General features: G+C 48.0%; 1 protein-coding gene across 4 annotated transcripts in view; it reads left to right on the forward strand.

The window, feature by feature from the left end:
• The window catches only part of PDE4B (phosphodiesterase 4B), a 186,765-nt gene that overhangs the window by 137,898 nt on the left and 34,805 nt on the right, over positions 1–14,062 (forward strand). Inside the window, exon 1 of one of the 4 annotated variants that reach the window (XM_030455462.1) lies at positions 1,660–1,978. The exons of the other annotated variants lie outside the window; for them this stretch is intronic. The gene's annotated coding sequence lies outside the window, so the exon portion shown is untranslated. Of the gene's footprint in view, positions 1–1,659; positions 1,979–14,062 lie in introns of those variants that run through there. 4 annotated transcript variants of the gene reach the window in all.

The raw sequence follows: 14,062 nt of genomic DNA on the forward strand, positions 1-14,062 counted from the left end.
GCTTTGGGGGGGTGTAGCCCTTTGGGAGGTGGTCCCACACAGGCTTTGTGCAGGGCTCCTGGGATTAAAGCTTTGTTAGAATTCCTCACTGGGGGTGGGAGTGAAAGCTTGGTATTTTTCTTGCTTGTGCCTTAGCCTCTGTTTCCCTGCACATCTGCACGTTTGCCTGCACTTCTCACATGCCTTTACACGAACTCCAAACTTGTACTCTTTAATTTTTTATGTGGGTGTAAGATGTACACAGCCTTGTGCACGAACATTTGTATAAAGCATAAACAGAAGACTGGATAATGCTGGTCCTTGTGCTAATGAGAGCCCCAACTTTTTGTAGGCCTTAACAAGCCCCGTGCATCAAAGTCAGCTCTTGGTTACAAATATCTATAAATCCCCAGTAATTAGGATGGAGCCAGGGCTCTTGCACCATACTTCCTCTGCTTGGCGTGTGGGGAATGGCTCTGGGCATGTATGAAATAGAGGATTCATTTTGAAATTCTGTTGGTCTGCTCTGAGCTTGGCCTTTTCTGATTGTGAGGCAGATTGTCCAAGTTAAGTAGATGTGGAGGCAGGGGTTTGGGCTTTTAACAGGAGTGCAAGAGGGACCAAATAGCTGAGCTAAAAAGTGACTGTGCGCAGGAAATTCTGTGGTGCTGCAGGCTTGCTTATCACTGACAGATATTATTTTTAGAGGATGCAGTGCTATAGTGATGCAGATTACACAGAAACTCAGCAAAACTGCAGGAGAAAGCAGATAAGCTGGTACCCAGCTTAGTGATGGGAGCTGAGTGCTGAAGTGATCCTTCCTTCTTGAGAAATTCCAAGCACCTTTCCACGCGGACTTGGAAAGTGAAGTGCAGAAGAAAGCAGAGCAGCTGACCAAGCTCCAGACCACCCCGAGGCCATTTCTTGCTCTCTGGGGGGCAGTTCATTCCTGAGGAGAGTCCGTTTCATGTGTTGCTCCTGCCTGTGAACACACACCCCCTGAAAGTTGGACTCATGCTTCTTAGTAAGTATTTCAGTTATGCTATTGACGTCAATGCAGTCATTAAATAGATTGCCGGCCCTCCCATCAGCAAACCTGTGCCAAAGACCTAGAGGCAGACACATTTTAAAAGAGGAACATCAGGTTTTCTTTTAACGTTTAGGAGAGAATAAGGGAAAAGTTTCTTCTGAAGTGACTGTGCTTTGCAGTAAAAGAGGGCTCGGGATTTTTTTTTTATTATTATTTATTTTTTGCTTAATTTTCCAAGACCTGTGTTGTGCAGAGGTAATTGCTGTGTTTTATTGAACACACTTCGGTCATGTTAATGTGAGCATAAACAGCTCCAAATGAGACTAAAGAGCAATTTTTTGCCACCAGCTCCAGCTGAGAAACGACACTTATTTTAGGTCTCCCAGCTAGATTGGTTTGTGTATCAAGTAACAGAAGGTATTCAGGCAAACCTGCTTAGCCTTTGACTCCAGAAATTCTGCAAGGATTGATTTCATGACATCTATATAAGAAAATAGCCTTCCTTTCTCCTCGTCAGGCTCTGAAGACACACAAGCTAATCATGACTCCCTAGCAACGGATAAAAACTGTTTTCCCCTCTGCCCCACCTGTGGATGTCACATGAAGATGCTACACGTGCTGCTGCCATCAGGAGCCTGTCACTCCCTGGGGCCCAGCTGCCATCTGGGGCGGTGGGGCTCCCTGCTTGCTGAGTGCTCTCCTGCTGTAGTTCTGAGGCAGGCTGGGCTCCCCTGGGCTGGCCAAGACCTCCAGGTTCATGACCCTGGCCAGGGAGATACCTACCCCCTGGAGCTGCCACCCTGCCCCTCGCTGAAGGCAGCTCCAGGTTGTGCAGTTCTCCGTGTCCCGGCCTCAGGAATGGCTCTGGCTGTCAGGCAGAGGGGCTGGGAGCTGAAAACCTGAGGATATTCTAGAGATGGCATCCTCACCCAGGTGGAGGGAGAACCTTGCCTTTGGGAAGATAAGCAGGTATGTTGCCATCAGCAGCAGGCAGTGCCTTTCAGGGGAACAGCTGGGGAGCCAAACCACTGGTTTTGTTGTTGAGGTTGCCGTTTCACTGATGATACCACGCTCTGCTATGTAGGATAAAACCATAAAAACAGTTGTAGGTTATTAAGAGGGCTTCTCTCTGATGGATGGCTGCTTGCTGAATGATCCAGGCAACTGCCAGCCCAAGGTGGCCAAGAAGAGATGCTTGGAGTGGTGTTCCCCTCGTTGCATCCCTATATTCTCTCTGCTCTTTAATCACAGGTCAAGTTCTGTATTGCTTTCCTCAGCTCCCATCCCTATTGCATTGCTTGAGGCCTCCGTGGAGACAATAAGGCTTTGCCATTGCTAATATCTGAGTTGATAAAATCTGTGTTTCTTTTGTTTTCAGCATAGAATGATGATAGTTGCTGTGGGTGAGATTTTGACATCGCAGCCTTCAGTGTACTGAATCAGTTCCATATGAGTTGGAGAAATGCGTACTTGATCTGGGGAGAAAAGAAAACAAAAAACCCCAACAAACCAAAACAAACAAAAGCACCCAAACCAAACCTCTGGCAGGCCGGGGTTACTGATTTTTATTTTTTTTTTGTAGGTCGTGAGGCAGAGTTTGTGCATGCCTCAGTGATGAATCGGGTTCTTCATTGTCCCACTGGTTTGAGCCCCTTCAGCTTCCATGTCATCAGCATTTTCCAGCCAGTGGGAGCTGAAGGGGACTCCCGAAAGCACCCATCAGCTCATCCCCTCCCTGGCTATATATAAGTTTCTCCTTCCTCCCCCGAGGTTGAGCTCACTGCTGCAGCATTGTGTCCCGGACACAGCTGGCCATGGGAGTCTGAGAGGCTGCGTGCATCCCGGTATCCGTGGGGGGACATTCCCAGGGTAGTGCACCCCGCCTTCCCCACAGACCCCGCAGCCTCTCCTGGGACAGTCCCCATGTTCCAAACTCGGGCTTCCCGCGGGATCTGATTCCAAGCGTAAGTCGCTTTCTTCTTGCATTTTAAAGAGCCTTTCAGGCTTGTCTGGGTGTCACCCCAGCTCCTGGGGGCCCTAGGTGGGCAGGACCTCTGGCTGGCTGCTCCCTGCCTTTTGGGTTTGTTGGGAACAATGTTTTGAGCCTGGCTTTTGGGGGGCTTAGGGAGTAAATACCCGGCCTGGCCGGGCGGGATCTGAGTTTGCCTGTTGTCCTCTGAAGGATGGGACGTTTTTGCCCACCAAAGCAAGCTCTGCAATTAGAGGCTGATAATTACGTAGATTAAAACCTTAATAGCTTTTAAGATCCATGTATAATCCAGGTAGAATTAAAAGAGGGCGTAGAGGATTGCTAACGCGCTTTCCCCTCTCTTCGTGTACGGATTTGTATCCAGTCAGGGTTCAGACTCGCCGGTTCCCAAACGGTGACACTGAACAATGGATGTATTGACTCCTCTCAATCACCCAGAAATGTTCTGTCTTCATTAGGGGTATCTTTTCATCTCCCAGTTGACTAAAAAAGATGTCTATAGTTAAGCATGGTGTGCCTCTTAATGTCAGCACAACGTCCTTGTGCAACTGGTAAAGAGTGTTACGCTAAGAGTTAATGAAACATTTTATTATAATGCTGTTTTCTCCGTGAGAAGTGGCCATAAACGACAGCCTGAAGTATTGTATAATTGCAATACTTTCTTTTGACAGAAAGGAAACAACTGTTAATTATTTGTAGTTATTAATAAAACATGCCCGGCACTTAAGTTAATTTAGTTCACTGGAAAATTATGTATGCTTACAAAGATTTACATTTTTTTAGCAAGTAGACTTTAAAAAAAAACATCTAAACACACCCTTCCCTGTGGAATATATTTTCATATCTAAAGGTGTCATTGATTGGCTTTGCTGTGCATGTAGGCACTTAATTGCTTTAGGAATCCAGAAAGTAAGAAGAAAAAACCCAAACCTCCCAAAAATCTAGCAGGGTGTTGACTTGACAATTAATGTCTTTGTATTTTGTGTTCATTACTGTCCCTGTCAGCCCAGTGGCAAGCAGCCTTTCATCATCCAGGAGGGGCAAGAGGATCTGACCCAAGGTTGGGTGCTGTGTTTTGTTGTTTACCAGCAGCCATGACCAGTGCCTGTTATTCCAGACTAAATATTACATAGCTTGGTTTAATTTGAAAAGCTTGGCTTTTTAATGTAGTAGAGATTCTAGTATAAATACCCTGCTGTCATAAATACACCTTTCCAAGAGGAAATTAAACATCTGTGCTAGGAAAACTCCTCTACCACACCTCAACACTCCTTAAAAAAATCTCTTCCACAGACTCTTTCACAGTACATCTGAAAGACTCCAGGTTCCAACGTTGAGAGCAAGGGCTTGGATCCAGCTTGCCCATGTTTTCATTTAAAATGGTTTCAATCCAGTCAGGTCTTTCCTGCTGCAAGTGTGTTTTTAGGGAGCTTTCACAAACTTAGCACCAAATATCAAAATTATTCTAAAGTGTCACATTTTACAAATAATTTCTTTGTTTTTAAATGCCATCTATTAGGTTGAGGAGAGCAGGACACATTTAGGGCAATCATTGCCTTCTCTGAAAAACCAGCCTACTCTTCTGAGAAATGCAAAAGCCACCCTCTCTTCCCTTCCTCCCCTCCCTTCCTCCTCCTTTCTTCCTTCTCTGAGTTTGATGAGGAGTGACCTGAAATTGTGGCCCTGTTGTTCCTGATGTTTGGATCCACCTGGGGAGAGCTCGAGCTGCTCAGGGACATCCTGAGAGGACATGGTAGACTCTCACCCCATGAGTTGAGTGCAGTGTGAGGACAGTCCTTCCAGCAAAAAAATTCCAAGCAGTGAACATTCCCAAGCTGGTGATGCGTTAGCAAACCCAAGCACAGGGTTTGTCAATACCAGACCTTGCCAGCAGTTGACAGTTGTGAAATGTTTCCCTCCCTTTCTTCCCAAAGATCCTTGAAGAAGAGAAATTCAGATGCAAATTTCCAGCCTAACTGGAGCCTTCTCAGCTTCAGCAGCAATACTTTTGTGGGAAATGGGCCACCTCCAGAGCCTAGTCAAATCCTCACATTGGACCTTCATCTCAATTCCAGTTCTTTGGGCAGGGTATTTCCCAAAATTGCTCTTCCTGAGATGTCACAAACTGTTCACAGCTTCCTGGGTTTCAGCTGCCTTGCGTGAAAGGTTTCAATCTTTCCGTCCCCTTACAGTGGGAATGCACTGTCCAGGTGGGAGCCAAAAATCTGTTACTCACACTTTATAGACCAGGAAGAAAGCAATGAAACGTAAGAAGAGATGATGCTCACACCACATTTTTCAGCAGCAGCTGCTCGTTCTGAGCCTGCCTTTGTAACCCATCCAAATGTGGTCAATTTAGCCTGCTGCTGGAATGGCTTTTATTGCAAATTGCCTTAAATGGAAAGTCCTGTGCAGCTGAAAATCAGATGTTTCACAGAAAATGGTATGAATTTCACTGAACTGATTGCACAGAATTAATTACTTCAGAGAAGCAGAATGAGTGACAGCCAAGGCTAACACGAGGTGCTTCTGTTACACTGGTAAATGTAAGAAATTCTGAAACGTACCACTGGGGATAAAACTAAAACCATAAAAAGTATCCACTGGAACAATCTGCAGCAGGCCAACCCACATTTGACCTTCAGTGGAGAACATTTCCATTTCCATGTCCATTTAATCTGGTATTTTAAGGGAGATTGTTAATAATGGTGCCTGTAGTGTAGCTGGCATTTTGATTTCCTTGAACTCAGCTTCAACATTATTTTGAGAGCCCTAAGTAAATGGATTTTTGAGAGGGAAAGGCTGTTCTCCCCCGTGCTGGCTGTAGGGATTTGAGGAGCCCTCCCACTTCCCAGTCTGCCCATCACTGCTGGTTCCAGTCTGTCCTCCATCTGCCCCCTTCGAGGCAGAGTTGCTCAGCACAAATAAATACACACAAATAAATGATTCCCCAGTGTTTTATATTCTCTGTTTCTGCTCTAGGGATAACCATGTAGTGAATCTGGTGCTGTGTCCCTGGCAGTGTTGAGGAAACATGGTCCAGTTCTGCCCCGTGTCCCAAACACATCTTTTTCAAAAGCCAGTGAGCAGGGGTGTGATGGCTTTGGTTTGGAGGTGACACAGTGGAGAGCAGCACGTGGAAGGATTAATAGGGAATATTAAAAGCTGTCCAAACAAATGATGCTGGTTTGTAGGATAGTGACATCTCCCTCTTCCTCCCCACCCTTTTACCCGTGGGACTTCGCTCTGTGAGTTTAAACAGATTATTCTGAGAGGCTGTACGTGCAGTTTGGTAAACAGGGAGCACACACTGAGTCACAGCTCCGAGCAGCTGAAGCTGTGTGCTGGGGTAGATTAATACAGATGATTAGTGCAGTGAATATTTTAGCTTCTCTTGTCAGCCACTGCAGGTCTGAAGGCTTTCAGCTGTGTGACTCCAAATCTTCAGAGTGACAGTGTGTGGAAAAAGTCAATCCTTTCATCCCAGGGTGCCACCTGGGAGCTGTCTGAAGGCCACCAGCTCCAGGTGCAAAACACTGCACTTTTTCAAAAGCTGGAGGAGCATGGATTAAGAAACTACTTTTTTTTAATTTTTTTTTTAATGATGCCTGCTTTCAGATTGTCCTTTCTGCTGGTGCTGCTGTGTGACCAAGCCGTGGATGGCAGTGAGCAATGCTCTGACTTCCTGCAGTGTCCTGTGGTACCATCACAGACGATGGGTCGATAGCACTTACTCAGAGTATCACTTGAGAACCCAGTGTGTCAGAACAGGGCATTTTTTGCAGTGTGCTGTGTCCTGGAGTGGCTCTGCGTGCCGTGGAGCAGCGATGTCTCTGGGTTTCAGCTGCAGGGGGACAGTCATGCCCAGTTATTTTGAGAGGCTAAATAAGGGCAGAAAGTTCAGATGAGGTAAATCAGCAAGGCTGACATTATTACCCTTTGGGTACGTAAAGTGTCTGTTGTAGAAAACAGATTAAAATTCCAATCTGAAGCAGCTTTTTCAGCTTTTATCCTAAAGGATCATGCTTTCAAGAAATTACAGTTAGCCACTGAAAAAGCACCATTTAATTATATTTTGTAATTAAGTGGCTGGCATGGTGGCTCAAACAGACAACTCCACACCCAGGCTTTCCAAGGCTGAGAGCAGGGCAGATGGACACAAAGCTTGCTATGTGTCTTGAGGAATTCCTGTGAATTAAGGTTGGGATGCTTCCAGGAGCCACATGCTGAACTTTCATCTTGAAGACCTTCGGGAAATTAAATTGAGAGGAAATAGAAGACAGTTCTGTGTTAAATTGCAGCCTTTCCAGGAGCCAAGGAAACTGATTCAGACAGGTCTAACGTTTTACCAGGAGCCTGTTCCTCGTCACTGTGGTGACGTGGGCAGCCTTATTCTGACTGTCATTTCACATGTCTGAATAATTTGCCCCATGAGGAGCTAAGGAATAATCACAGACTTTGTCTTGACACTGAATGCCAGTGGCCAGGTGCTGCTTTTCAGGGAGGTGGGCAGTGTGTGTTGTACCTCCAGGATTCAGTCATTCCTCAGGTTCCTCTGCCATTTTCTACCCCGGTTTTTGTTTCACCACAGTCAGAGAACTTCCACTCTGGCTGAATTTTGAGACCATAACTTCTGTTATCTCCAGGCTAACCAGTTCAAACCCCGATTTTATGGCTGCATATGGGGATGTGGGTGAAAGTACTGTCTGGATTCTGTGGCAGGTCCAAATGCAGACCCTTGTTTGTTTGTGCTTTGCAAAACTCTTAATGAAAAAAGTGGTGTAGAATACACTTAGTCCCTTGCACCTTTCACATTTTGGGTTCATTTTGGTTTATTCTTTTCTCTTTGTTGAATTCAAGTCATGGCTGTGGGTCTGTCTAGAGAGTTCTTTCCTTCTCTTAGGCCTGTTGTGAAGTTTCTCAAGGAGGAGGTTCTGGTGCAGCAGCAAGGGTGCTGCCTCTGGGCCGATGCGGGCGAGATCCCAAGTCCAAGGCACCTGACCTGCATGGCACCTGGTGCTGAAGAACCCAAGTCCTGGGGCTGGCTTTGGGCCAGGCAGCTCCAGAACCGGAAGCTGTCTCGCCACAACAGCTCAGGATGGTGCCCCACCTAATTAAGCCTGTTGAAAGGCAGGGCTAATTACTTGAGGTGGAGTGCCTTGTTAGCACAACGATGTTGCTTCCAGGATCCAAGTTGGTTTCCCTGCACGTGGAAGCTTCCCAACCCTCTCCGAGCCAGCCCACATGTATCAAATGAGATAATACCCTGCCCGGCACAGGTAAATCCTAAGTGGGGAACTAGGTAATTTCATAATTATATCCTGATTTTTCAGTGTCTTTCTCACACTCGTGCATTCACATGCACACCATGTGCTCAGGAAGAAAACACATCGACTCACAGAACCAAGTGTTCACCTTCCTGTCATCTGGCCTCCCCTTGGCTTGATAGAGAAACATAAACCTCATCCAAACTCCCCATGAGTGACAAGGAATTGGGTTTGGGGTCTCAATCCTTGGGCTCAGCTCCAGCTTTGGGCTGGAGGCTTCCTACTGTGGCCTATCAAAAGTGATGGTCATCTCCATCCTCAGCCTGCAGCTGGCTGAGGGCTCTTTTTGATGCACTTTGAGGAGTGTGTTGAGTGAAGGTGTGATGAGGATTCACTTAAAGTGTGGTAATGGCCTTGGTAATTGTGATCTGTCCTCAGAAATGGGTTAGAAGTGTCTGTTCATTTCCCTAGGAAACATCATCAGTTTCAGCATCCTCCTTGCAGATCTCTCAGTGCCCGGTCAGGCTTTTACACTCATTTTGTTAGACCCTGTGTAGGAGAGGGTGCTCTCTTGCATCAGGCTTTTCCTCCTGTCTTGTGATTAGAGCAGGAATCCCACAGGCCAAGCAGGAATCAAGCCTGATCAGTAAAACAGTGGTGTGCCAAACGGTGTCTTTGCTCCCTGAGAAGAAGCTGGAGCTGAGCAATCTCTCCCCTTCATTCCACAGGCCAAGATTAGATTCTGCCCCTCTTGCCATTTCTGCTTCTCCCCGTCCCTGGACTGAGGAATTCCTAGTATGCAGGCAAATCCCAGTTCCCAGATTCCCCCGTGAGATCTCTGCTAAGTGACATCTGACAAGATGCTTCCTGCATTTTGTTACTTCCATTTGGCACCACTGAGGCACTGTCACTTACTCTGCTGATTTGTGGCAGCCACACTCTATTGTTCCCTCCCTGTGGCTGCTGCTGCAGGAATAGGAACTGCCTTGTGGTCAAACACTCCCTCCCACCCCGGGATGAGGATGGTATCTCCCATCTAAATCCTTCTTCAGAACCTCTCCAGTTCTCCTCACTCGTTAGCATTTCAGATTAAACCTTTAGGCTTATCTTCAGATCAGAAATTACCTCTCTGGGAAGCTTCATCTGGCTCTAATAGCCACCTTGAGGTGTTCTTGGTGTTTATGCCTCATTTTTGCACCTCGTTTTCATGCAAAACGTGCAGTGTTAATTTAGCTTTGGGAATCTCTTGCTTGGTACCAAAGCACTTTCAAAGCTGAGGTTTACACAGCTGGTTCTGACCCATGTGAACACACCTGATAACCATGGGACTACTTTCTGAGTTCAGTTCAGGACCCTGACTTCTTACTAGCTAATCCCTTCCGAGTGGTTCCCAGTGCTCCATCTCAGCTGAGGAGAGATGTGAGTAGGATTTATTCAAGGGGAATGAAGATGAATGATAAAACATCTTCTGCAGTCTGCTGCAGTGCCCACTAAAGCCCTGCTCCTCCTCTCCAAGCAACATTTGGGCAGTCCAGTTCTTTGCAAGGCAGTGGCTGAGTAGCATCCTCTCCCTGTTTTCTTCATTCTTTTCCAGTCAGTTCTGAAGGTGTCTGTGGGGATATCCCAGGCTCTCCTGCCAGCAGTCCCTGAAAAGCTGGAGCTGTGTTCCCCACCCTGCTCCTCCTTCACTTCAGGGCTTCAGCTTCATGTGCTCACCCAGGCTGATTGGCTCAGGGGTCTTGGTTGCCTCTTCCATGTCACCATCCTCTCCTTGAAGGAGCAATGCCCTCAGCACCCTACTGCCCAGCCCAGGTGTCCCCATCACCAGGGGACATGGGACACTGATGCTGGAAGACTAACTCAAGCAGTGGGTGCTGCTGGGGGGCACCCACAGGTATTGCCACAAAGCCTGGCAAAACTGAGTGACTTCTCCAGCACCCTTGATAACAAACCACAGCCAGGCTGCTCCAGACTGGTTGGTAATGAGCAGTTGCCTGGTTCCTGCTAACAGTCAGTGGTCTGTTGAGTGAGCTGCCAGCCTGTGTGGGACCTCAGTGACCTCGTTCTCAAGACCTGGGTGGTGATCCACCCCAACCACAGCTCTACTGCTGGGTATAATCAGGACCTTCACAGGTTTATCTTGATCTGCCTTAACTGGCTTCATCAGGGCTTGGCTTTCACTCCGGGCTGACCTCTTGATAGGAATTTCTTTGAAATGCTTCATTTTTCCTCAAAACAGGCCCCTGTGACTGATTTCCTGCCACTCATCTTGGGGGGACGACGACAGGAATGGAGATCAAAGCAAGGCTGGGGAGGATGTGCTGCCCAGCACCAGGGCTCTGAGGAAACTCCTCTGTTTGCTGCCAAGGGCTTCCATGTACTGCTTGGTCTCAAGACTCCATCATTGTCATAAGATTAATTTCACATAACTTCAGCCACCTCAAATTTACACACCAATCTTGACTCGTGGCTGGTTTTGGAGGAAAACCTATCGTGAGCTCGGGAGCAATCCATCCTGTTGTGCAGGAAGATCAGGAATTTCAGCAGAAGCCAACTCTGTCAAGCAAGGAGCTTCTTAGTGAGCCCAAGTGCAAAAAGGAGAAGAGTGAGAAAGACTGGGAAGAAGGGAGGGATGTAAAAGCACTCTTGGGGGGTGTGGGGTGAAGTTGGGTAGACCAAAGGCTGACAGAGCTGTGGCTAGTAAGGGGACTCCGATGTGGGTATGGAGGAAGGAAAGAAAGCTCAGAAAAAATGTTAATCTGGGGGGGAAAAAGTACTTGGTGCCTTTTTTTGTCTCAGTCTTTGCAGATGGATCCGTGTGCCCAGGCCCCAGCACCCACCAGCCTGCTTGGGAGGGAGAGGAATGGAGAGCCATAAGGAGCAGTGGGTCAGGGGCAGCCTTAAGGAGGTGGATGTTCTCTAGCCCATGGTGTGGGACAGGATTCCAGCTGGAGAATGTGGATAGTGTGACCATCAGGTCACTGTGTGTCCCTCACAAACAGTGGTGGCACTTGGGAAGGTCTGTGACAACAGGAGGAAGGTCCATCTTTGAGAAGGGTGAAGGGGATCAGGGGAGCCGTGGCTATGGACCAGTCAGACTCTTCCTGGTCACTGGAGGGTGTCCACTGGAGTCTGTTTCCAAACACATGGACAGGACTTACCAAGGGCAAATTGTCTCTGAAGGCTTCTCCAAGGGGATGCAGGGGGAGCTGTGGGCAGGTACACAGAGCTCTGGTTGTAATGAGCACTTGGGCACTGTTTCCCACAGCATTCCCATTGGGAAGCTGAGGTGGTCTTGGCCAGACACAGGGACTGTAGCCAGGGCTGGATTTTGCTGGCCCGGTGGTGACAAGGGCTGCGTGTCCAGTCAGTGGCTGAGGACAGGAAGGGTGGGAATGGCTCTCAGTGCCCTGCAGCTCCTTGAAGGAGTGTTACAGCAAGGGCAGCACCAGGCTGGAGGTGATCAGCTGGGGTTAGTCCTGCTCTGAGGGGAGGCTGGAGCAGGTGGCTCTGGAGGTCCCTTCCAGCTGGTTCCTGTGACTGCTGCAGTCCATGGAGCGGCACCTCCGGAGGGTGATTCAGCCCAGCGGTGCTGAGAATAGAGCAGGATCACCCCTTGGAGGTCCCAGCCACTTTCCACTGCCTGTGTGGGGGGCTTAGGTGATTTAACTTTTAGCCATCTAAAGATAGCTCAGATGAGCTCCCCCCTGCCTCCCACTGACATTTCTCCAGGCTCATCTTACTGCTCAGCAGCCTTGCTCAGGTTACGCTGCAGCTGGCTCCGGGGTCGGGGTGGTCAGCACGTCAGCTGTTGACTCAGAAACATCACTGCTACTATGGCAGTCGAGTGACCAGCAGGCATCTCCTGGGCTTGGGGTGATGGCCCAGTCACCCTGCAGCCATTCCTCCCCTCAAGGAATGAGCTGGAGCTTCTTCCTCCTTCTTCTTCCTTCCTTCTGGGGTGGCTGCAGCAGGGGGATGTCAAGCGGGTTGGTCTTGTGTCATTCCTACAGGCAGGAGGTTTTCCTTTCTCCCTTGCTTTCCATGATCCCTGTGCTTTTCTTGCTGAGGTGTCACTGCCAGCTCCCTGGTGTCCTGCAGTCTGAAGCTGGATGGGTCCCCAGTTTTCCTGCTTGGTGCTGTTTGAGTCACTGCCTCGGGGCCTTCCAGGAGTTTTGGAGCTGTGTTTCCAGGGGCTGCGTTTTCCCGGCAGCCTCTCTGGGCAGCTGGAATGGTGTGTCCCCAACAGGACCTGTCTTTAATTAGGGCACTTCGAACGCCAGCCTCCTTGTTGCTTTGAAAAAAAAACAAAAAACCAAAAAAACAAAAAACAAAACAAAACAAAACCCCAAAAAGCAAAATGAAAAAACCACAACAAAGCTAAAGCAAAAAAAAGAAAAATGCCCCCCAAAATCTTGGCCTTATTTTGCCTGGGGTTGTAGTGCACGTCGACCACTTTCATCAACCATTTCAGCATCACGAGTGTTGCTCTGGCAGCAGCATGCTCATTTCCTGCCATTTTTCACAATTAGCAGGAGAAAGCTTTCACTTCTTTTTTTTTTTTTTTCTTTGATTTGCCTCTATCTCCTTCTCTCATCTCAGAATGCAGACTCCATTGTTTCTGCTGCTCTTCAGCCTGGTGGCTTTTGCCAGCATTCCCTTCAGCTGGAGCTCCTCCAGTGCCACCTCCAGCAGTGGCTTGGCCAGTCAATCCTATCTCTTTCTCTTTGCAGGGGTTTTGCCACCCTGGCCTCATGGGTAACAAAAAAATAGAAGCTTCTAAAAAAGCTTTTTTTGTGTTATTTGGAGAGCTGCTGCTCTAGGTCACCTGCACGCAGTGCCTGCTCTGGCTGCAGTGTGCTGGGGAGCAAACCAAGAGCTCTTCCCTCTTCTCCCACCTCTCCCAGCTGGAGAGAGGCTGCAGTACAGCTGCAGAAATGTGAGAGGGGACAGCTAGAGTTACTGGTAGAACTGGAGTCCCAAAAATAAGATGGGGAGTGGGGAAAAGGGCAGGACCGTCCATTTGTTCAGGGAGTTGCTCAAGAAACTACTGGCTCCACCTGTTCCACAGGTGCTGGGGCTTTGTGCCTTTCTGAGCACATCTGCACTTATCTTTGGTAAAGATGTAATTGGTTACGTTGCATACAGTGAAATGTTGGGGAGGGGGAGAAGCACATCTCAAGAGAGCTCAGATTACTCTGCAATTCCAGCCCTGGAGTCCAGCAGACTGGGAGTCTGCAAGTATCCAGAGACCTGCAGGAGGGAACACACTGGTGTGTTGGCATCACTGCTGGCATGTGTGGTGTTGGGTGCTTCTGATGGATACATCTTGGCTTTTGAATAATACCTTCTTCTAGGGCCATGTCGAGCTATTGTGACTGAAAAGAAGCTGGAAATCTGGTCTGTAGACTCCCTGAGTGTTGAAAACCAGGCAGGGCATCTTGAGGAGAAACCTGTCAGGATGGAATACAGGGGTTTTTTTCAGTGCTTACAGTTCGTAGATGTTGCTGTCAGAGCTGGGGCATTTTCACTGCAGATTTTAACAGAATCCCTGCAGTTGTGTTGTGTGCTTTTGATTTTTGCTTCCTGTGACTTTTCAAACCCGTCCACGGAACAATTTTCTCAGATAAATTTGGTGGATCTGCTAGAACAATGGCTTAATTCAAGGAAATAGCTCTCTGCTCATGGCTGGTCATGAATGCACTAACAGGATACATTAAACACATAAATTATTTGGTGTCAGTTATTCATTGTCAAGGATAAATATGTAAACATGTCCGCATGATCTGTAAGCAA

Source organism: Calypte anna, chromosome 8 (genome assembly GCF_003957555.1).
Source record: "Calypte anna isolate BGI_N300 chromosome 8, bCalAnn1_v1.p, whole genome shotgun sequence".
Lineage (NCBI taxonomy): Eukaryota > Metazoa > Chordata > Aves > Apodiformes > Trochilidae > Calypte > Calypte anna.